The 23453-nt window shown below is 43.2% G+C and overlaps 1 protein-coding gene across 2 annotated transcripts in view; it reads right to left on the reverse strand.

The window, feature by feature from the left end:
- LOC138819300 (sterile alpha motif domain-containing protein 5) overlaps window positions 1–23453 on the reverse strand; it is an 826789-nt gene that overhangs the window by 721207 nt on the left and 82129 nt on the right. The gene's annotated exons all lie outside the window — the stretch shown is intronic.

The raw sequence follows: 23453 nt of genomic DNA on the forward strand, positions 1-23453 counted from the left end.
GTCTTTCCAAAATAAGCTGCAATTTCCTGCCTTTTTCATGCAGAAGCAACTTTTACTAGTGGGAAAAAAAAATCCATTCAAAATTGTTCCTGTTTCTATATAGTTACTAAAAAATACGTATGCCAGCAAAGGATGGTAATACCCATTCCAATCCCAACTGTTCTGGAGGCTGATACAGAAGGATTCAATTTTGAGGCCATCCTGAGCCATACCTCAAAAAGAAAAGAAAAGAATAACATAATATAAAAACGTGGAAGAGTAGCTCAGTAATGGAGAACTTGCTAAGCATGAGAAAAATCTCAGATTCAATTCCACGCAGTGGGGAAGGGAAAGTTAGCTATGCTACATTCAAGTATTATTTATGGAAGTGGTGCTGTGGCTCAAGTGGTAGAGCTCTAGCCTTGAGCTGAAAAGCTGAGGGACAGTGCTCAGGCCCAGAGTTCAAGCCCCACAACTGACAAAAAAAAATAGAGATACAATTCAAGTATTATTAGTTTCAAATAAAACTATTTAAAAATTAACATAGGCTGTACTGGAAGCGTAGCTCAAAATGAGGCAGTGCTATTACCCAGCATGCTCAAAGCCTTGGGCTTGATCCTCAACACTAGAAAACTAAGCTGTGCTGAAGCTTTTAGGATGTAGGTTGCCAACCGAAACACAGATGGACGTTCTAATTGGCAAACCTGAATACATTTTATCTCATGGTTTGCACATGAAAATCTTTGCAAAGAAAGCATTTCTGAGCACAGTTCCCAAGCCTTCATAGGCAAAAGGGCAGTTGTGAGGGGACCGACATTTGGCTAGGATTCTTCTCTTCCTGTTCCTCTAGAACTTCCCTTCACAAAAGAATGACCCTCACTGAGGAGGGGAAGGGGGAGGGGTGGAGATGTAGCTCTCATGCTTTAGAAGGGGAGTCTGCTCAGATACTCCAGAATAGTGATCACAATCTTTTATTTTTTCAGTTATTATTTATTATTATTCTTTTTCTACATAAGGTCTCACATATTTACTTAGGTCAACCACAGATGGCAAGCCTCCAACCCTATTCCTCTTGAAAAGCTAGGATTACATGTGTGTGTCACCTCCTGGGCCCTTCTCTGTGAAGTAGCCTAGATTACAGGCATGAGCCCCAGAGCCCCAGGTAACCACATTCTTCCTGATCCATGGGCTGTCTTTGCAGGATACAAAGAGTACAGCTGTACATGAAGCTCCTCGGAGAGAAACACTGCATGTCAAAAATACCATTCGCAGGCATAAATACATACATAAGCACACACATTGTCTAAAAGGAAACTTCACCATACCTACACAACCATACACAAACTACATGCTGATGATAGCATTTTTTTAAATCACCAAATTTGTTGTTGGCTACTTTCTACAATCACAGCCTTATTCTGAGATTAGAATTATAACTACACCATAGCTAGAAATTCTCGCTTCCTCATGTGGATTGCAAAAACTAGAAAAACTCAAAGAAAGGTTAGAAAATAGAATCATTTTATCTTTCCAGCATAAATAAGTATTCTCATCCTGTCTATCTTCCAAACCATAATACATCAAATGCTATTCAGGTCAGCTGATGGCTCTATATCCTAACTCATCTATCTTCATAAGGAAAATAAATCGCAATGTGATTTGACACGAACAAATTAATGAACAATAGTTGAAAACATCAGCCTTCACTATCTAGTAAACAATGTGTTACTAAATTTTAGCCATACATACAGATTATACAAACTCAATGACACTCTCCCCAAATTTCAGAAGATCATCACCTAAAACAGAAAATGTGGAAATCAAGACTTAGGAAGAATAAGTGTGCATTTCATTTATTCCATAGCAGACTATGTAAGCACGTAACATCAACAATTGAAGTCCCTCCCATTTATTTTCACAAAGATGAATTGTCCAAACTTCTGGCCATAGCACACACCATTACCCAAGACCATACATTTCACAGTAATGCTGTGAGGCCCACAGCCAGTCCTGCTGGACAAGGCTGAATCTCAAGCTACAGACACCTGCTACTCATACCACAGCCTCTCCCACTTCCCCAAATCCTCATCAAGGTTTTCAAAGGTATTCCCAATTGGCTGTGTTTCACAGAAGGGATGGAGAAAATGTGATTCTGCTCTTTTAAAACAAAATCAGACTGCCAAAGTATGTATCTTGGCAGAAAACTATCTTTGTATAATTCCTTTGAAGCCTTTGGTTGGGCAAAGAGAAGGTTTTCAGAGTATAGATAAATGGACTAAGGTTCCTAAATTACCAATAATAAGGAAGTTCCATGTGCTATCACCATCCAGCTCCACATGAAGAAGCAGCAATGCATTTTCAGAAATAGCCACTTTTAAAAATAGCAGCAAAAATGACTCTTCCATTGCGAGGAGAGAGAGAGAAGGGGGGGAGAGGGAGACTCAAGCTAGCAGGTATAAACGCAAGGCTCATCTCTGTAGTAGTCTCCATTACCATTAGTAAGTGTAATTGAATGTATTAGCAGGTCTCTGTAGGAATGTGATATGCCAACATGCTCTAATTTTCATTAGTTTCTCAAAACTGTCATGCAAGGAATTTAAAATATGTGCATGAGAGAAATTAATAATGGCTGGTGTTGAACAAAAGTATTAAATGGGTTTAAAATGAAAAAGAAGAAGAAGCAGAACTTGCTCAGGAAAAGGGAGGATGGTTAAATCATGCCACAGGAAAAGTGTGAGGCTGACAGCCGACTCCTGATTTTCCTCCACAGCTGTTGTGTAAGAAGGGCTGTAAGTCTCCCCTGTCCCCATCTTGGTGAACAGCAACCGCTTTCTTGCACAAAGGTGGATTGAGAAAAGCTAAGCATGTGCAGGAGATGAAGGGTTCCTTTTTTCTTTTTCAAAAATGAAAAGGCTAGGTGGCTGCCAGCCAGGCTTCAGATTTTCTTAAGAGAAGACTACATCAATGAGAAAGCCAGGTGGGCCATGGTGCAAATACCTGGGCACATTTGGGAAACAGCAAAACGACAACTGCTTTTCTTTACATCAAATAAGGACATTGCCATTGAAGCCTATTTATTTCATTCCTCTTTGCTGGACAGATAGGAGATGGAGATTCAATGAGATAAAGCATGGCCCACAGGTTCCCCAGGGATCTTTGAGCTCAAATGAGCTTATGGTATTAAATACAAGGTTTATGCATAGCATGGCATCCTACTGTTGAGTGGGTGTTCAACAGGACAAGGCATTCCCACCCAGCAGAGCTCCCTCCTTGTGGCCTGCTTAGGATGGGCAGGCAATCGATGGAGCAAATGCTGCTGGGAGGATGTGGGCTCCTTTGAGCTTCTGTGCCGGATGAGTTCCTTCCTGGAGAGCCCCACGTGCTTCTGGCTCCATCTCAGCCTGTGGGGGAAGGCAGAGGACCTATGGGTGCTGTCCCTTCCCCTTGCTTGCTTGTTCTTGCCTGGAGGGAGGACAATTAGCCAGATAAAATGATTCTCAGACATTCTTCTCCTCAACCAAGACAGCATGCTTCCTAAAAAGTATCCCTTAAGTCTGTTGTGTTTGGTGGGAATGAAAAGACATCTGGAACTGGTCAGCTGACCTGAACACACTCAGGTGTATTTGGCAGCATGGCCCCTTCATCCTGAGGGATGTCCTTTAAGGGCTGTGTAGATCACATGGTTAACATGTGATAATGGCCTGCCACATGACTGACCCTTTAGAAGGATCGGGAGAGAAGTTAAGTCAGTTCCAAGTCAGGATCTTCACCACAGGGTATCTGACAGCAGGGAACCAAATCTTTGACCACCAGTCAGCACCATCTCCAGCTACCAGGCCAGGCACCAAACACAAACAATTGTTTAAAAAGTGACAAGTACAGGAGTCCAACACAGTTACTTTGATGTGTGTGTGTGTGTGTGTGTGTGTGTGTGTGTGTGTGTGTGTGTGTGTGTGTGTGTGTGTGTGTGTGTGTGTGTGTGTGTGTGTGTGTGTGTGTGTGTGTGTGTGTGTGTGTGTGTGTGTGTGTGTGTGTGTGTGTACCTAGGGCTTGAACTCAGGGTCTGGGCACTGAGCTTTTGTGCTCAAGGCTAGCAACTCTGTCACTTGAATCACAGTTTGGGGTTTTTTGGTGCTTAATTGGAGTCTCACATATTTTCCTGCCCCTGCTAGCTTCAAATCACAATCTTTAGATCACAGCCTCCTGATTAGCTAGGATTAAAGGCATGAGCCACCAGGGCTGGGCATACCTTGTTTTTCATAATCAAGGAAAGATATCATTTTACAAAAGAACAAAACAAAGGGATTTTGTAGTTTCATTCGTGTAACAAGTGCCTTGTATACATGACCAGAACAATAAGTTATTGGGTGAGATTGTAATATTTTAATTTTTGATGAGGGATATCTAATTGCTAACTTTTAGGAGAAAGTTTCAACTATATTTGCTAGGAATATGTTAGAAAGCCTCTCAAAAGTGGCAAGTCAAAAGTTAAAGTCTCCTGCTTCTGATGTAAGTTATGTTACAGGCCTGAAGTCCTACAATCTTTCTAGATATTTCTATTCACAATATCTTTTCTTTTGTTGTCGATCATGGCACTTTTAGACATTGTCCTGATTTCTAATAATATATGTGTGAATACATTGTCTTTTCTGATTAAACATTAAATATCAATGTAATAAAAGCTTTACCATATATGTCTTTATGTATCTATCTCTACACTGCACAGTAAAATCTAACAGGGTTGAATGAATTGCTAAATGAATATATGATTAGAAGAATAAGAAGATCATATTGCCAGATGAAGTCTGTGTAACAAAATGCCCAGTGTGACAGTTCTCATAGCATTTATTCTCCAGCTCATGAATTTGCCTGGCTGCTCTGATTTGAGTTGTCTTCAGGTTGAAGGTCAGCTGGGCTGGCTGCAGGCAGGCTGGCTCAGGTCTGTTCCATATCTATGCCCATTTAAGGGTCTAGACTCAAGAAGCCCGAGTGCTATTTTGTCCTCTCCTCTCACTGATGCTGAACAAAGAAAATCCAGCCATCAGAACCCATCAAACCTTCTTCAAACACCAACCTCCCCATTCCCATACTCAAAGCCTGGGGTATTACAGTCCTGTCTTATAGGATTATTAGAGACGAATAAAGTAACTCATATAAATCATTTCACCCTGTTTCCCTAAGTTACTACGAAATGTCTATTTTCATCACCTTTACTTTTGTGCCAGCACTGAGGCTTGACCCCAGGGCTGCATGTTCTCATTAGTCTTTTTCACTCAAGGATGACACACTTACCACTTGAGCCACACCTCCACTTCCAGCTTGTTGAATGAAGGGAAAAGCCCTCAGATTTGTCTGCCTGGGGTGGCTTTGCACCTCCATTTTGATATCTCAGTCTCTTGAGTAGCTAGGATTACAGGTCTGAGCCACTAGTGCTGAGCTTTTTATGACGTTTTAATATGTGTTGTAAGAATCCAAGATGTTTGTGTTGTTGCTGAGGGGGTAGATGGTGGTAAATCACCGAAAGTTTCTATTATTCATGAATGCACCCACTTTCCAGTCAAACTTTAACCATCTCATAATAACTATACAAACTAAAACAAAACAAAAAAACCCATCTACACAGTATCTCTGCCAAAATTTTCAATGTAATCTGTGACTAGTACTCTAAAGTTTTGGCTTCTACTCAGACGGCCTACACATGTGCCCACTCAGCCCCGCCCCCCCCCCCTTCTCTCTGAATCTTCACCATTCCAAGCTTGTCTGTGCCCTTCTTTACTTTCCCTTCTTGTCCAACTTCACTGGCATTCCATCTATCACACTATTTCTCTCACCTTGCCTTTCTTTATTCCCTAACTAACCGTTACTCTGTCACAGCCAAAAAGGACACAGGACATAGTTTTCCACATCAACTTCTGTTGCAGCAACTCAATAATCTTGTATGTGTCTAGTATGACGGGAGCCGATTTATGCTGGAGCCAATATAAGCCTACCACAGGCAACTCCCCCTCCCTCAAAATAATTCATAACCTAACTGAAGAAAAAGAAAGAAAAGAAAAGAAAGAAGGAAGGAAGGAAGGAAGGAAACAAGGAAGGGAGGGAGGGAGGAAGGAAGAAAGGAAGGAAGGAAGGAAACAAGGAAGGGAGGAAGGGAGAGAAGGAAGGGAAAGAAGGGAGGGAGGGAGGGAGGGAGGGAGGGAGGGAGGGAGGGAGGGAGGGAGGGAAAGAAGGAAGGAAGAAAAGGGAAAAGAACTGACATCATCATTTCCTACCGCATGGTAATAAAAAATAAGTGTGTACAGTCTTTAAAGTACCTACCAATTGGAGGGAAGGAGGGAAGGAGCGAGGGAGGGAAGGAGGGAAGGAGGGACAAAGACAAGGATGAACAGGGAAAATAACTGACATCATCATTTCCTACTGCATGGTAATAAGAAATAAGTGTGTAGAGTCTATAAAGTACCTTCCAATTACTGGACTGAGGACATCCCTCTGTGGGGAGGCCACTGAGTGCCGCCCTCCACAGGAAATCCCCTCTCTGTTAATGTCAAGTCTCCTTTACACGGAAATACAGCAGCAGCCAGTGGATGGGAGCGCGAGCTGCCTTCTGCCTCTTTCCTCCAAATGTCCCAGGGCTAGCCTCAGCGTGAGTCTAACAGGCCTTAGTCACTCTGCATCCACTCAGCTACCAGCCAAGCTAATGGTGTCATTGCTGTCCGCCCAGGTGTCAGAAGGAATTAGAAATCACAACCTGAAGGAGCCCTCAGGTCAGAAAAGCTCACCACAGAAGGGACAGCATGGCTTGCCAGCTAGAATTCATCATCTTTTCCATAGCCAGAGCAGTAACCATGGTGAGAGTTCATCTCCCACCATCTCTACGGTTTAAAACAAAAGGACTCCCATTAACAGTGCTGTACTTGGTCTATGCTAGGACAAACTTCATCAAGTGTTTGTCGTTGAATGAGAAAGGTTTTATTTTTGAAAAAAAAAAAACAACAAATCACTACAATGGTCTGTAGTTCTGTTTGGCATTTTGATTTACCTCTTTATCCAAAAGTTAAGGCTAATGGGCCTAGTTTTATGCTTTCTTTGGTCTATAATATCTGTGCCATCCCAGGGCTTAATAAACAAGAAAAGGGATGAACAGGGAGAAAGGATATGGGGGGAGGGATAAGTGAAGTGGCAAAGACAAAACATGGGAAGGAGAAAGGAAGAGCTTATATTAATTACAAGACATTTTAACAAGATGTTGTACTTCTGCCTTACCAGCCTGCTATAATTTAGGTCATGAGTACAACTTATCTTGCAACTGTTGTGTCAGTTCACAAAGATTATTTTGAAAGCTCATTGTTGTTAATTTGGTTATTATTACTATTTATTATTATGATTATTATCAGTAGTAGTATTATTCTTTGGGCTGGTACGGGGGCTTGAACTCAGTGCATACATGCTGTCCCTTCGCTTTCTTGCTCAAAATCGGCACTCTACTATTTGAACCACACCTCCACATCTGGCTTTTTGGTGGCTAACTGGAGAGAAGAGTCTCATAGAATTTCCTGCCTGGGCTGGCTTCAAACCTTCATCTTTAGATCTCAGCCTCCCAAGTAGCTAGGAATACAGGTGTGAGCCACCAGTGCCTGCCTTTTTTAAATAGCATTTGCCATTCACGTGCACTCTTAGATTCTCTCACTCAGTACCAGGTTAGGAGTGATAAGGCCCACAGATAGTTTCTGTTATCATAAGACACATACCAGCCTTGCTATTGAGTCACCTCTGACCTTTAGATCGACTCCTTATAAAGGGAAGATGGAAAACCAAAACTACAGTCTTAAGAAAACCTGGCGCTCACAGCTCTGAACGCCCTTCTTTAGGCTGGAGTCAGACTTGGATACTGCAGAGCACATCATGCTTACAATCTTCATCTCCCAGGTGATGAGAGGAAGGGGTACAAGAGGGATTTCTGACGCACCCCCAGAGGAAGAAACCTCCCCGACAGGAAACGGGGACAACAGCCCACAAAAAGCAAAAAGACAGATAGCCCACAGTGTGTACTCAGTGTATAATCACCACACACAGATTGGTCCTGATCATCAAAGAACATTCAAATGATCAGGTACCCAGCCCTAGACAGCATCTTTTAACTAATCTTGACTAGTATTCCTTTCAAAATCAGCTGAAGTCGCCAAGCCTCTCTCACAGGTGCTGCTAAATTATATGCCATCTTTATGGATCTGACTGGATTTATTAACCTGAAGGCAGAGCTTTTCATTTATTTCTGGTGAATTTCATCTTATTGGATTCCGCTGTCATTCATTCTACCCTCCTGACATGTCTTTATAGAGTCCGACTCAGCCTTCAATTTTGCCTGCAAGACATTAATGCATTAATATCTTCCCTATCTCTATGTTCAAGAATTCGCTCACCAATAACTTTTATCCACCTAAGAAATTTTAAAAAGAAGAAACAGAAAGAAATAGAAAGAAGATCTGTGACATTCCGTGGGGCATGCGTGCTGGGTTGTCCTCTGTGTAATGGGAATGTTCCTTGGGTGTGAGCCACACAGCCCAATGTGTTGTCATGGCAGCCAGCAGCATCCCACCTGTCCACAGAGGGTTAGGAGGACTGTGGACAACAAAGCAAGGCAAGAGTCAGAGCACTCTCTCCTTTCCCCACAGCAGCTCTTCTTTTTTTATTTTCCTTTCTTCCTTCCTTCCTTCCTTCCTTCCTTCCTTCCTTTCTTGTAGGGCTTGAACTCAGAGCCTCAGCACTGTCCTTGAGCTCTTCAGCTCAAGGCTAGTGCTCTACCACTTTGAGCCACAGTGCCACTTCCGGTTTTCTGGTGGTTAACTGGATATAAGAGTTTCATGGACTTTCCTGCCTGAGCTGGCTTTGAACTGTGATTCTCAGATGTCAGCCTCTTGAGTAGGTAGGTTTACAGGCGTGAGCCACCAGCAACAGCATCTTTTTCTTGGCTTCTTTTTTTTTTTTGAGGGCAGCGGGGAAAATCATGTTCCATTTTCCCCATCTTATTCTGTTTGAAATAAAAAGAATCCCTTTCTGTTCCAGGCAATCATTGATTTTAGGCCTTTTTTTGTTGTTGTTTTCTATTTTCTACAAGTACATCATGAGATACTTTGACAAATGCCTTTGAAATTCAGATCAACTAGACTGACCTTCCTCCCAGTAGCTCCGCTGTCAAGCCATCCACAAAGTGGATAATCTTAGCAAATCCCTGTCAGTGCCTTGTGATCTTCCACTTTGCTTTAATTTTTTTAGGATATAGTTATGAATATGTTTCACCATGAGATGGAATGGGCTAAAGTTTGTCATTGCTGAAAATCATGACTACGTTTGCCAAACCATAAAACTTCAAAAATTATCTTTGGTTTAACCACAATATCAATAATGACCTACAAACAGACTCCTCAAATTCCTTTTTAATGTGAGATGATAATTCATTTACATCAACTGGTTAAAAAGGACCCAGAGCTGTCTTTTTGAATGTCACAGGGACTTGAACTGGAGCTTCTTCATGCTTTCTGGCCAGAACCTTTACCATTGGAGCCAAGCCACATCCCCAGAGCTATCTTATCATCTCTTGCTATTTGAGGTCTGAGACTAGCTTAAAGAAACTTCATCAGAAGCTGACCATCGTGGCTCATGCCTGTAAGACTAGCTCTTGAGAGGCAGAAATATGGAGGATTACTGTTAAACACCAGCTGAGGCAGGAAGTTCAAGAGACTCATCTCAAACAATAAAAGAGCTGGGTGAGTGATTTGCATCTATCATTACAGCTAGATGGGAAACATAAACATGAGCATTACAGTCCAGTCTGGCCCAGCCAAAAAGTGAGATCCTGTTCAAAAATTACAAAAAGGAACAAGGCATGATTCAAGGAGTCATCTTCCCAGGAAGTTCAATTCCTGAGTTTGAACTCCAGTACCACAGAAGAAGGAGGAAGAGGAAGAGGAGGAAGGGTGGAAGAGGGAGGAGAAGGAAGAGGACAGGAAGGAAAGAAGGAAAGAAGGAAAGAAGGAAGGAAGGAAGGAAGGAAGGAAGGAAGGAAGGAAGGAAGGAAGGAAGGAAGGAAGGAAGAAGGGAGGGAGGGAGGGAGGGAGGGAAGAAATTCCATCTGTGTTGGGCCTAGTGGCACAGACTTTTAATCCCAGCTACTCAAGGGATAGCATTAGGAAGATCACAATCTGAGCCTGACCTAGGCAAAATCTTGAGACTCTATCTCAAAAACAAATAGGAAATAAATGGGTTGGGATGTGGCTCAAGTGGTAGAGCGTACTTATCTAGCAAGTGTGAGACCCTGAGTTCAATCCCAAGTACTGTCAACAGGCAACAACAAAAAAAAATTAACTTAAATAAGCTTCATCCATATCAGTGAAAAGCACACAACATGGAGATCTGCCAACAATATTCATTGATTGCCAGGTGACAGTGGCTCATTGTGTGATCTTAGCTACACAGTAGGCTAAGATCTGAGGATCACAATTCAAAGCCAGCCCCAACAGGAAAACCTTGAGCAAAAAAGTGTTCAGGGACAGCACCCAGGCCCTGAGTTCAAGCTCAAGGACCAGCACACACATACAAATGTATTGACTGATCTATAATACCGTATTTTTCTCCATGAGGAACTATATATGTCTTTCATAGATGGAAAATATTTACTGGCCTTTCATTTAGTGCTCATTAACTCTTCCTGATCAAATCCTAAGCCCTGGGATACAGCAACTGGTATGATTAATTGCTTACACATAGAGTTATAGAACAGCGAGGTACCGTGGCAGCAAGTACTGTATGTATAACAGGAAGACAAATAGCAATGGATGGCAGGTCAGATTTTTAAAACTCTGATAAGATTTCATTTTTGCTTGCATTCTTTTGAGACAAATTTCATCTAGGTCTCTAGGCTGGCAATACTTTAAGCTGTCATCCAAACATGAAGAAATTCTCACTCAGATTTACTAGATAGCACTGTAAAATCGAGACTGGGCATCATAAAGAACACAGGGAAAAGGAGGGATAATTACGTAAAGCCAACATTGGCATGCATTGTGTGTGGCAAGCAGCCATCTCCCGACTCACATTAACATTCACATGGGCGCTGTTTAATGATGCCATCAGCCAGGGGACGTGGAGCAGGAAGAGGTATAGAGGCAATCAAAAAATAATTTATTGCAATAGAAATATCCTTCCTTTTTGAAGCATCATCTTTAAAAAGGCAACCCCCCCTCCTAGATCCTAATTTTACTAAGTAGATTCTCTTCCCTGTCAAAACCCCAAGAGATCTTTATGAGAAATAGAAATTGGTATGATAAAAATAAAATCCTTCCACTACACATATCTCTCCGAGGTTTCTCATCACACCTGTCTTCGAAGGTCATAAAAGTACATTAAAGTTTAACCCAGGCTTTTACCTGAATGGTCATTAAGTCTTTTCCTCCATATTTCTGTCCAGTTTACCAGGTAACGTTTGAAACACTAAAAGAAAAAGAAGCAGTAAACAGGTCCTTTGCTGTCTTTTGTATTCTAAATCTGTCCATATCAGTATTCCAATTAGGATTACATCCGGGAATGAGAAACATCTTCGGCTTAGTTTTATCTCTGAATTTACAAGTTAAGGCTTGACTCCTTTGGTCCACGCATTGCCAGAGGTCCAGAGCCTTGCCTTCCTGCCGTTAGTTACAGGATGAGCTACGTCTGTAATAGAAAATGCTTTGTGTTTTATTGAGGACCTAGAGGAGGGAAGACAGAGCTGTACTAAGGTTTGAACTCAAAATTTGCACTTGCTACCCACGGGCTCTACCACTTGAGCTACACCCAATCCCCACAGTACCTTAATTTGTTGAGTGTCTGGGATCTTCGGTTTTCAATACAGCAGCCATAGTGCCTTGAAAGTGACCAGGAAAACCTTATTCTTCCACAATGTACTTCGTTCTTTGGAAGCACTGCTACAAGTGTCTGCTGAATTCTATTATTTTCTTCAGTTCAAGGGTTGCTAGGACGTTATGGGAGAGCGAATGCAGTGGCAGAGCACCCTGCCCATAGCTGGTTCTACAGGAAGGAGCAACTAATCTCCTCTCATGGAGATACATTTGCTACAGTTCAGAGTACATCCTAAAACACAGAAATGTACTAAAGTCTTTTGATATTTGAATAATGATTTCAACATAACGCTTGCTGTCAGGCGATGCTAGTTATTTAATACGATTTCCAGTGTGTGGAGGATAGTTGGAAAAGCTGTATAAGTAAGCAGAAGACCAGACATGTGCTCATGGAAAGGACAAAAGGTGAGTTCCCAAGCTGAGGGTAGGTGTCCTAGCTAGCCTTCATTATTCTGTGCTATATTCCTCAGCCACAACATCATTTGATACCCCATAAATTTATACAATAAAGCCTGGATAACCTGAAAATTTAAACAATAAATACTTTAAGGGAAAGAAAAATCCAGCCTAGACAAAACTGTTCATTTTGTCTCTTCACCTCACAAACATACCTTACTCTGTGTCACATTCCAGTTAGTCTCTTTTTTCCCAGTTCAGATATGTTTGGCTATAATCAATCAAATACTAAAAGTACAAGTATTGTCTCACTTTGCAAGAAGACTGCAGATTCAGGATTCCATGAGGGGTGCCAATATTAACAATGTGGCTTCTCTACAACTGCCCCTGGTCTTGCATCATGACACAAAGATGCTGCTACAGACCCACATAGCAAAACAGCATCTTAGGCACAGAAGAAGAGAACATGTAGGGACTACTCCTCAGCTACTTTAAAACAAAAAATCTGAAGCTGGGTGCCGGTGGCTCATACCTGTAATCCTAGCAACTCAGAAGGCTAAGATCTGAGGCTCATGGTTTGCAGCCTCCTGCAGAATAGTCCCCGTGAGACTCTTATCTCCAATTAACCACTTACCACCTGGAAGTGGTGCTGTGGCTCAAGTGGTAGAGCACTAGCCTTGGGGAGAAAGAGGTTTAGGGATAGCACCTAGGCCCTGAGTTCAAGCCCTACAACTGACCAAAAACGTTTTCTGAGAGCCTGCCCCCTTGATTTTTTGTTTTTGTTATTTTCTGTTGTTTTGTTTTGATCCTGTTGACTACACATGGATCACAGCTGAGACCATCACTAGCAAAGGAATATGAAGAGCCTTAAGTGGCTTATGACAATCTTAAGCCATTCTCTCGGACTGAGGACTATTTTGTGCCATAAGCCATGAGAGAAGACATCACCTGACAGGTGCTTTGCTAAGTATCATCGAGTATCCAGGCTCAGGCTCTGATGTCATGTGTGACATCACCTTCCTGTTGGCCCACAGGGCACACTGAGTCACATGCTGGCTTTCTTCCAGTCATATGACAATTTCCATGACCATCTGTCCAAAACACCTCCTACACTGACCCAAACCCATGATCTCACCAGGACTGTTTGATTGCACATTTCACTGCTACTCTTTTAAAACTTCAAAAACATCCCCCAAGCTCCCCTCAACTCCACTTGCCTCATCCTTGAAACCGGTAAGCAACTTGGAGGTGGACATCACTTTGACCCATGGCTTCAGAGGGTTCAGTTTTGGTTGCTTGGCTCCACATGCTTGGCCAGAACATCACAGTGAAGGATTGTGTAGAAGAGGACCTTCTTCACCTCACTGCAGACAGGAAGCTGACACAGAGGGCCAGGGAGGGGCCAGGAACAAGACATCCCCAAGGACCTCACCCCTGTGACCAACATCTTCCAGTTAGGACCCATCGCCTAAAGTTTCTCAACCACCTGAAATGGCTCTACCAGCTGGGAACAAAGCACTTAGCACAAGAGCCTATAGAGGACTGTTCATAATCAACCAAGATTCTACCCTTGGCCCCAAAGGCTCATGATCATTTTATAATGCAAGATGCCTTCAGTCCATCTTCAAGTGGCTCCAAAGACTCAACAGCTCAAACACTGTTTAAAAGCCTAACTCCAGAGTCTCTACTGAGATACAAGGCAATATCTTAACTGTGATTGATTCCCTATAAAATGAAAAAAGAAAGTGATATACTTCTGAGATGCTATGGCCCCAAACAAACATCCCTATACTAAAAAGGAAGCAGCGAGGAAGGATTAGACTAAATCAATCATTCAATCCACCCTTGTCAAAGGGCTTCACTCTTTGCAATCCATATGGCCTCTCAACTTGCTCCTTTTCTGTCCAGGCTGCTTATTTTTCAGATCCTTTTACCCTTCTTTTTACTCTTGATTCTTATTACAAGTACTCAGCACTCTCTATGCGACATCCTTGACTGTGCCCAGATGCCTTGAAATTTCCTCTACTGAATGAATTAAGTAGTCCAGTAATCTACATCTCAGCCTCATTCAAAGTCTCAGGACATGGACAAAAGGCTGACAAGTTCTTTACCAGAATGTGATGTGAACTGCTTGACAGAATTCCATCTGAAAGCTTATGGAACCCAGTCTTTACTAATCAACTTTCCATTGCCATTTTGGTCTTCAGACCTCCCACCAGAACCACCCATGAAGCTCTGCTTAAACAGCATCCTAGGCTTCTCTACCCCACATCTTGAAATATTTACAAATTCCTCCCACAAACCTGTTGCAAAGGCTTAAGAACCACATGATCAGTGTAAGTGATGACACCATTTCTGGTACCAATTTTCCACAGTAATTACACTTTTTGTCATGGTGGACAAAATACTTGAGTGAAATAAGGAAAGGTTTACATTGGCTAAATATTTCAGAGGGTTCAGTCCATGGTTGTTTGAGACCACACACTGGAGCAGGGGGTCATTGCAATGTGAGTGTATTTTCAATGAGCTTCTTCACTTCTTTGTAGATGGGAAGTTAAGAGAGAGGGAGAAAGAGAGTGAGCAAGAGAAAGCGAGAATGAGTGACAGCAAAAGAGAGACAGAAAGAGAGAGAGAGAAAGAGAGAGAGAGGAAGGGCCTAGGAACAACAATGACCTCCCTTTAACCACCTCCTAAGGTTTCTAGCATTACCAACTAGGGACTAAGTATCTAACACATGAGCCAGAGGGGGACAATTCATATTCAAACCATCTAACCCTTCTTTAAGAAAATTCCCTTATCATCTTCACATTAGAACTATACACAGAGGAAATGATGCTCTTAACAGAACCCACAGAGATAAAACTCTAGACCGAGCCAAGGCCCTCCAGCAGGCTGAGCTCTGAAGTGATCACTTGAATTCTCCTCTATCTGATTCCCAGCACACTGCTGAGAAGGCTTTCCTTAGGAGAACAGTCTGCTTCGTGCATTCTTTCAGTGTCGCTCCCTCCTGTGTAATTTATCTTCCACCATTGAATATTTCTGCCTTGAAGCAGAACTAGCTATATCCTCCCATGTCGAGGGCAGAATTCCTGCTCAAGCCTCGCACATAATCAGTGCCTAATAAACACAGGTTACATGACTGAGACTACAACCCACTGCTGTGAACTGTGGTCCTCATCCTGAGAGCAGAGCACTCAACACTGGCCAGCTGGAAGTCATTCAAGAGTCCAGGTAAGGTTAGACCTTGTAAGAAGAGAAGAGAGGCATTCTGTGGGTGGGAAGAATCTGAAAGGTGTAGGTGATGAACACAGAATAGTACTCAAATGTGCAGACGCAGAGCAGGTAGCAAGTGGAGGAAGCAAAGGTTTATGGGAAGGAAAGGGAAGGACATCTGTGGGTTTTTCTGATCACTATATAGCTGAGAATAAAATTGCTGTTCTTCCCAGCAAGGGCTGCATGTGGTTCCAAGGGCAAAACACCAACATCCAATTTCTTATGATTAAATACATTCTACTTCACAGAGAAGTTACAGCAATTCAAATGGTAATAATGTGTCACTAGGCCGTTAACCAGAAAGAAGGTAGCTCGGACTACCTGCTGCAGGGAATCCAAAGATCTATCAGGTACAGCTTGCAAGGACCTGCAGATTCCTCAGGGAATCTAGGGAATCACCCCTAGATAGAATCCTCCCATGTTAGGCATCCTAGTTCCTAGGGGTGATCTCTCTGGATGGGGAAAAGATGATCATAGCCAAATCCTTCTTGCTGACTGCTCACAGAGGCCAAAGAAAGGGTTCTCTCCACTCCATCAATCCTGAAAAACAGTGTCCCCTGTCGGTAAGTTTCTCAAAAAAAACTCTGAAGGAGATAGTTTTCCCTCACACCTAGAAACTACAGAGCAGGAACAATGGCCTTTTTCTTCCCTGAAAGTATTCATGAAAAGACAGAAAGTGAAGAATCGTGTCTTACTGTGTCAATGTGGGAGTAGGAGAACAAAGGAGTGTCTTTCCCTAAATGTATGCTCATGAGCAGTGTACGTGCCAGGGGCTCAGACAGAGCTCGGAAGATGCTCTTCTCCAGATCCAGGCATGAAGCCTGCCTCCCCACACCAGCACAACACTGTCCCACGTGCTACCAAGTCTCCCTTCATGATGATCCTCCAGCATGAGCCATTTCTCCATCTTTATCCTGAAACATAGGCAGGTCAATTTCTCTGTTCTAGGCCTCCATCCAGCTATGCTCTATGCACAGAACTGCATGTTATTAATTTGGCTATCTCTGCCCTGTAGCCTGGAATGTTCAGAGCACTCAACAAATGCAACGGAAGTTGTTTGGCTCCTTGGTCTTAGATCAGTTCCTCACATATAAAATAAAGTTGTCGGGTGATTGTGGGGATTGAGCTGGATTAATGTTTGAGAAGTAGAATGTTCTAGAAAAATTCTAAGCACTTGATATACTACGTCCATAATTAGTAGGCACTCGATAAATGTTTGTTGAATAAATGACAAGATGAATATTGATATGACAGAAGCAATGATGAAAGTTGAATGGATCACTTGCTCTTTGAGCACTCTCTCTCCTCTCTCTCTCTCTCTCTCTCTCTCTCTCTCTCTCTCTCTCTCTCTCTCTCTCTCTCTCTCTCTCTCTCTCTCTCTCTCTCTCTCTCTCTCTCTCTCTCTGTTTTATTCACTGTTAGAGTTTGAAGCCAGAGCCTTACACATACTAGGCAAGTAAGCACTTTACTGCTTGAGCCATACCCCTTGTTTTTTTATTTTTGTATTGGTACCGGAGCTTGAACTCAGGGTCAGGGTGTTAACCTTTAGCTGTTTCAGTTAAGTCAGATGCTCTACTACTTGAGCTATATCTATGGCCCAGAAAGATGTGTGTGTGTGTGTGTGTGTGTGTGTGTGTGTGTGTGTGTGTGTGTGTGTGTGCGTGTGTGCACTAATTAATTGGAGAAAAGTCTCCAAATAAGACTTTTCTGCTTGGGCTGGCATCAAACCTCAGCTCTCAGTTTGCTGAGCAGCTAGGATCACAGGAATGAACCACTGGTGCCCTGCTATCCCTTCCGTGTGTACTTTATTTTTCAGATAAAGTCTTCTGTTACCCTTACCCCAGTTGGCCTTGAACTCCCAACCCTCCTGCTTCCACCTCCAGATAGTTGGGATTACAGACGTACATCACCATGCCCGCTGAATTTTCTCCCTTCAACACTTTCCCATTAAATCTGTACCAACGAACCTTTGTGGTGGTTATGGGAAATAGACCTTGTTATTGTACACAGCACGGTTCGAAGTATGAAGGGCAGTTGCCGCAGTCCTTTCTGGCTGGCTCTGTGCTCTTTCCTAGGACCCAGCGCAATGTGATGAGTTTTGCATGTGACACAGTGGAGAAAGTGACCCTACAGGCTAATATGTCCCAGCATTTGTTTCCAGCATCTGCCAGAGCAATTTCAATTAGCTTCCAGAATAGACGCGGCCATGGAGCTGATGCAGCAATTTTCATTGAAAGCACTATGGAGCAATTTCATTTCATAAAGCCATCCCTGCAGCTTAGATTCAAGAGCACACCACATTTGGGAAGATGGAAATGGCATAATTATGTTCTAAGCAGAGTCTATAAGTCACAAACCAATTCCAAAGGCCAATGAATCAGAAAAGTTGCTTCTTCTGGGTGTCTTTTTACAGCCATTTGAGGCCCCAGTCACATGGAAAGCAACACTGAACACAATCCACACAGACAGCAGACCTCGAGGGAAGTCTGCAAGCCAGTGTCTGGCCTGTCCAGTTACACGTCCGCTCTGAAGAACACATATTCTTCATAACCTTTTAGTTACCATAGCACTATGCAAATCTCCCATTAGGAGGATAGCATCCTCTCAGACCAGAGATCAGATCAGCTACAGAAAAACTGTCCACCAGGCCCTTCGAGTAACCAAGAAACAGAGAGGAACAGGTTGCTTGAGGCCTGGCTCAGAAGAGAAGACCTATCTAGCATAGGCGAGGCCCTGTGGCCCATCCCTTCCATAAAAATATAAAAAATACAAGGAGCGCTTTCAATCAGGCTCTCAAAAAAAGTAAGTCACAGTGAAACAAGATGCTGGCCAGCTTGAATTTTGTGATTCCAACCATCACCCCTGTAGGAGAGAGAGGGCTGACAAGGCTTCTCCAGACGGAAGGATGATACTGACCCCAGGATCTCCAGACAGAAGAGAGGGAAAGGAGCAATTACGGAACATCTAGCATATGCCAGTCTCCCCCTTTTATCTTCTGTCATTCTGCCCTCCTAGGGCTCCTGGTTGCATAAGTAGCTCTCAGCTTTCCCAGACAAAAACACTGAGCTCAGAAAGGCTGAAGCAGAGGCCCAGAAACACACAGCCTGTGGGGCTGTGGAGTTGGAGTTCAACCAACAAATCATTCCTGAATCCATGCAGCAAGCACAGAAGCAAGGTAAAAGTTGTAACATCTTACACAGGACAACAGAGGTACACTGAGGCAGAAACTCAATGCCTTGGGTACAGTACATTTCAAACATGGTTAATCTTTACTTATTTAAAAATACTCAACTGTAAACACAATCAATTCATTTTAAAAAAACCTGAGTTATCTCAGCCAATGTTTTCCTAACACTCTGCTAAGAGAGAGAAATTTGTACTGACACATTTCCAGTATGTTTCAAAGAAGTAAACACTTATTAATATTTGTATTTTGCTTATGTGGTACACATACAGATTCTCCCACTATTTCTAGAGGCCTTTTATAAACAAGTTCATAGTCATGAATGAAATAATGGATAATTTTTCTCACAAAATAAAATCGTTATTTTTTTCTCGGTTTTCTTGTGGTGTAAATAAAAACGAACACTTTCCGTTCAGTCAAGGGAAGCAGGTGCCCAGAGGCCTGAAACAAACATTATCAGTGATCTATTTTTAAGCTAATAAATATTTAAGGGTTCACATTTGTTGAATCTAATCTTAAAATCAGAGCTCTGATGTGTTCCCATGGCATCAGTAAAACCTAATTTTCATTTTCAACCAGCTTTTAAAATCAAGAAATACAAATTGTGAAATTAAGGCTAGTATCAGACAGGCTTTGTTCTACCATCTTTTTACTTTTCGTATATTACCATGCACACAGACTTTCATTCTGCTTTGCTTTTAAAAAAATATATAGTATATTTTATATTTAGCTATGGGCAATAAAAAATTTCAAGTGAAGTGTGCAGCTTGTTGACTTTGACAAATGTATGTATCTAGGTAGTCGCAATCTAAATCAATATATAACAAGCACACAATAGTCTAGAAAGTTCTCTCATGCTCCTTCCCAGGCAATACTATGGCAATCCCAGGTAACCCTTAGAATGGTAACCAAACTCACCATCTCTATTGACCGTATTCTTTTATGTCACAGAGATACAGCATGGCCTCTCTATCATGGACAATATGAGCACAGGCAAAGGATCAGCCCACCTCCTCTCTGGATAGCAAGATGGTGGTTTGGCCAATTAGCCCCCATGGCTTTCACTTGAGACAACCAGTCGTAGAGAAGCAAGTTTTAGTAGGAAAGAAGCCATCTTTTTTTTTATTCTGATGATTGCCCTGTTAACACACAGGACAGCGGCACTGCTGAGAACTGAGGCATGCCCATAGCCAGGCACTCCTCGGAGAATTCGCACCTGTCACCCGGGGCAGAAGGAAGATAACAGCTGTCCCAGATTGTCCAATACCATCGGCTATGGTTCTTTGTTCCAGACAGCATCAGCATTTCCATCAAGTTCAATTCCATGATTATTCCTAAGGTTCAAGCCTGCCACCCCCCGCCCCACATCTGAGGGAGAGTCAAATAATATATTTATAATCGGGAAGGGAGGTGAAGGGTAAACAAAGGAGGAGGCTGCAATGCTTGGTAAGAAATGTATGCATTATCCTGCCAATGTAATTGTAACCCCTCTGTACAGTATGCTCTCAAATAAAATAAAATTAAATTAAAATATATATATATATTTATAATCAGCCTAGATTTCTTCAGGTGACTTTGGCAGGGGGCGAGGGGGTGGTTTGGTTCTCTCATCCTGCTAACAAAAGAATTTAACCTTCAGCAAAGCTGAAGAGAACCTAACTTGATTCTCGGCCTTCAGAAATGGCAACATACCCTTCATATTTCACTGTGTGAAGACCCTGAAGGGAAGTCCTGGTAGTTGTCTCTCACTTTCCCTAGTGACTTCAAACTGGCTGCTTCTTTGTGTGTGTGCGTGTGTGTATGCATGTGCATACATGCACACATGTGTGTCCACACATAGTCCTGGGGCTTGAACTCAAGGCCTAGGTGCTGTCCTGAGCTTTTTTACTGAAAGCCAGCACAGACCACTTGAGCCACAGCTCTACTTCTGACTTTTGGGAAATTCACTGACCCTAGGATTCTTCTGGACATTCCTGCCCCAGCTAGTTTTGAACCAGGATCTTCAGATCTCAGCCTCCTGAGTAGTATGGATGAGAGCTGTGTGTGAGCCACTGGAGCCCACTCATCAGCTGTTTCTGAAATCCAGTTCTCTGACCCTTCTCTCAGATTCCTCTCCTGCACCTTCCACCTATGGGTTCCTATCTTTCATTCCAGATCAGAGTGTCCCGGCTTCTTGCAAAGCACTCTGGTCCTCAGGGACCCCAAATGTTCTCTTCATCAACTCCTGTGGCATGGAACCCCACCCAGGTGTCCGCGGGATCCACTTTAAACCCTGACCACACCTCTGCAGCTGTGGTCTCTCTGCAGGTCCTCCCTGAGTGCAGGCCAGAACACTGGTCCAACTCCTCACACATGGGCTGATCGTGACACTTCTGGAGAGATCTGATGAGAGGCACTAGCAAGCGGGGCAGGTGGTATGGCTCAAGTGGCAGAGGGCCTGCCTGTTTACCTGGATAGCATGAGCCCTGACTTCAAGCTCTAATACCACCAAAAACACAAACAAAACAACACACACACACACACACACACACACACAGCACTAGCAGGGGATTTGACTTTCAGAGATATCTGGGTGTAACTCTGGCCAGTCCAGCAAGCATATTATTACTCTAAAGGCGGGTAATGACACAAATTTCAATTTCAACTTGATAGGAAATCCACTGCATACCAGATGGCAGTGGGGAGACGGCTACAGAATGGCGTCCCTGGGGCACAGCTCACAGACAGGCTGGCTCAGCACAACAACTGCTCCCAGGAGCGCAGTCACCGCCCCAAAGCCAGTCATGACTTGAATACAGTCCCTGCTTAGAGGGGATGTGGTTTCTCCTAGTTTATTTTTCACTCCAAAGCGCTCAGATCAGTGAAGAACCATAGAAACTGCACTGGACTAAGTGCCTCAGGTAAACTATCCAAACCCTTTCTCTCACTGTGTGTGTATCAGCGGTATGTATTACAGGTGTGTATCAGCACCTGCAAATGAATACAGAAGTCCCAGTACGTGTAATCAGAGCTTTGTGCCCAGCATGGAAAGAGCTTTTCGAATGAGAATATGAGGGCCACAGTTTACAGGGCACCATGGTCAGTATATATGAATCTTTGTGCTGGTGTGGTGGGTGGGGAGGGGGGTCCCCACTGTTTAAGGAAAAATAGTAAAAGCCACAAATGGTGCTCACTTGAAATAAATGGTCAAGATAATTAAATCCAGGGGTACGTAAGCATCATAAAGGGCTTAGATGAACCAGCGTTTGGGATTTGTTTTTCCTGACCCACTGAATCAGACCTCTTCCACCAATCCAGGAGTGATGGGAAGGAATTTTTCTCAAGAAGTGTTAGTTTGCTAAAAGCTGCAGTAACTAAGGGCCAGAGATGGGGGGGGGGGGAGGAGAGGCAGTGGTGGGGCAGGGGGAGGGGGGATGGCTTAAACAACAGGGTTGTAATATCTCATACATAACTCTGGAGGTTTGAGACTGAGAGGGCTGGCTCCCTGTCAAAGCTGTGAGGGAAGGATGAGTTCCAGGCCTTCCTCCTTAGCTTGGAGATGGCTATCTTCATGTTCACGGTTTTCCTTGCATGCACATCTATGGCAAGTATCTCCTCCCTCCCTCCCTCCTCTCTCTCTCTCTCTCTCTCTCTCTCTCTCTCTCTCTCTCTCTCTCTCTCTCTCTCTCTCTCTCTCTCTCTCTCTCTCTCTCTCTCTTTCTCTCTCAGGAAACAAGTCATAGTGAATTGGGGTTCACCTCGACAAGTTCATTCAAATTTGATAACCTCGTAAAGACCCCATCAAGCAATATTCTGAGGTGCTGGGGTGTATAACATAGACACATGGAAATTTGGGGTGGGGAGGATGACACAGTTTAAATGCCTAACAAGGACTTTAAAACATAATCGCTTTGAAAAGTAGCTCTTACAGTTTGGTACAGGAAATGCAGTATCCATTTCAAAGTGATTGCGTTCTCTTTTCAAAAAGATTTTAAAATTCATCAGGGTTAATGAAAACCATCGTGGAAACTGGAGCTCAGTACAGCCTTCACAGGTGACTGCCAGAGTCAGCCACAGTGGCAAACCTCGGCTTTGAACTGAGCTGGCAGCCTGCAGCTGGAAATCAGGAGGTGGTGGGGGGCGGGGGGGGGGACTTCTTCCGTGCACTTTATTCTGGATACCGCTGCACACAGGATGTGAGTGACTTCGGGGGACCTGGCTGTCTCACGTCCTGCTTGGGATGGCTGTACCTATCACTGAGAGGGCACACATGGCTGCCTCCAGGCTACAGTCCCTCCAGGTCCTGCTAGAAGGCCACCCTAGGGGAAAAGTTACCTGCCTCCATTTTCCTCTGTCTCTAGTATCTGTAAAATGTGGCGTTACAAAGAGGGGGTGGAGAGGAGGAAAGATGGGTATATGCATGTGAAATAAATAGACCTTTTTCCCTATTTCTTAGAATAGTGTGTGGTATTGGGTAGCGCTTGGTAAATTTTCATTATTCTAGTCATGATGGTGCTACCTCTCAACCCACTACCCACTATTTACCCTCTTGCAAAATCGTGAGCAAAATCTACTAAAGAGATAGCTGCTCTTAAAAAAAAAAAAAAGCAAATGACTAAATGAAAATAAGCACTCCAATGCTATGGAAATAGCTGCTTCTTGTGCTGCACCTAGATGAAAAGTATTGTGGCTAAGGACCTACCTCAGGCAGCCTGGCCTGCCAGTCAGAACCCAGGGGTTTTGGTCCAAAGCCA

This window comes from Dipodomys merriami, unplaced genomic scaffold (genome assembly GCF_024711535.1).
Source record: "Dipodomys merriami isolate MVZ:Mamm:240054 unplaced genomic scaffold, mDipMer1.0.p SCAF_8, whole genome shotgun sequence".
Lineage (NCBI taxonomy): Eukaryota > Metazoa > Chordata > Mammalia > Rodentia > Heteromyidae > Dipodomys > Dipodomys merriami.